This window comes from Asparagus officinalis, chromosome 4, assembly GCF_001876935.1.
Source record: "Asparagus officinalis chromosome 4, Aspof.V1, whole genome shotgun sequence".
Classification (NCBI taxonomy): domain Eukaryota; kingdom Viridiplantae; phylum Streptophyta; class Magnoliopsida; order Asparagales; family Asparagaceae; genus Asparagus; species Asparagus officinalis.
Window position 1 is genome coordinate 81867515 of NC_033797.1, and position 1756 is coordinate 81869270.

Below are 1756 nucleotides of genomic sequence, written 5' to 3' on the forward strand. Positions count from 1 at the left end.
GGTGGAGCGGAGAGTGGAGCAGAAGAAAAAGAAAGCAGTGGCGGCCTTTTTCCCTTTTCTGGGATTTTTGAGCTTCCCATTTGTCCCGTTCTCATTTATTTGGGGAAAGGGGTTGGTGTATTTAAAGAGGGGAAGTTGAGTATTTAAGAGAGAGATTGAACAGTGTTTTAACTTAAAACACTGTTATTATTTGGAGAGATCTCAAGCTTAAGATCTTCTCTCTTAATTTGTAATTTCTTGTGATAAATAAGAAATTATTTGTGTCGCTCCCGTGGACGTAGGTAAATTGTTAAACCATGTAAAATATCTGTGTTTGTGGTTGTCTTATCTTATTTGTTTGATTGAACCCGAGTTGGGTTTGTTAATCTTCTCTCGTGCTTATTGACTCGTTAGGTGTGCGAGCACACTTCCGCAAAGGCGCACAACAGGCTGTTGACTCCACTCCGGCACCCAAACCAGCCCAAAATCTGAATCCTATGCTATTTGAACAATGTCCCCTGAAGCAATATGACTTCAGGGAAGACCAAGTGGTAGCAACCCTTGACACCCTCCTCAAAAGCAATAGGATTAAGCTACCAAATGAAGGCAAAACACCGTCTCCGCTATCCCAGATGAAGGCAAAACGGTAGTAGTCGCCCTCATCGACTCCGACAAGGAGGCTATCGTCTTAGCCACTAGGGCAGGCAGGGAATTCGCCTAGAATTACTTGGCAAGAGCGGAGAATCCGGCAGGACCCTCCACACGGCCACCTGCAATAGCCCCTCCAAATCTCGATGGGTCGAGCTCGAGTAGTCAACCTTTTTGATTCAACGTACTCATATAGTTGAAAAATATTCTAGCCAGAATCACCATGTACGAACTCCTGTGTCTGTCTAGACCTACTCGGGAGGCTCTACAAGAGGCGTTAGCCGACTCGAAGGTTTTCGCGACGCACTTCTCATCCACAAGGGAGGAAGACACGGGAAAGAAGTGTTTTCAGTGTTATCAGGCCACTGAACAGTGGGTCCCCTAGATCACGTTCACCTCTGAGGACATGCTAATCAAAAGCACTTTTCATGATCGACCCTTGTATTTCACAGGGTACATCGATTCCTCCAAAGTGGATTGAATGCAAGTTGACCCAGGATCCGCACTGAGCATTGTCCCCCTGAAACTTATGCAACACCTGGGGTTCCCCAGAAGCATCTTTCCACGACAACCATGACCATCTTCATCTTTAAAGCCACCAGGGCGAGGCCACTTGGCAAGATCCACCTAAAGAGCCGTACAGGCGACATGAAGACGGAAGTCACCTACTATGTCATCGATGCCGAGCCTTCCTACAACATACTGTTAGGATGACCATGGATCCACAACAGCCACATTGTCCCATCTGTGTTGCACCAATGCCTAAAATATGTGGACGACTACGACCGGGTGAAAACAGTCAAATAGCGAAACGCATGATGAGGGATATGGGTTATGACTTCATTCGTCAAGAAGGCCTGAACTATGGCAGAGGGCGAAAGATGGTCATCCGACCCACCTATGTACCTAAAGGTAGATCCTCGAACTACTTCACCAAGACTCGAAGAGGGTTGGGCTACATTTCCTCCTCATCAGAGTTGTTTTGCAACTTTGGTGAAGACTCTAATAGCACCCGCTCGGATGATCTATCATCGGCATCCTCAGCATGGGACTCAGATGTCATTGTGGAACACTTGTTCAAAGATCTTACAATCAACATGACCACGACCAATCCCGCTGAAATAGCAGG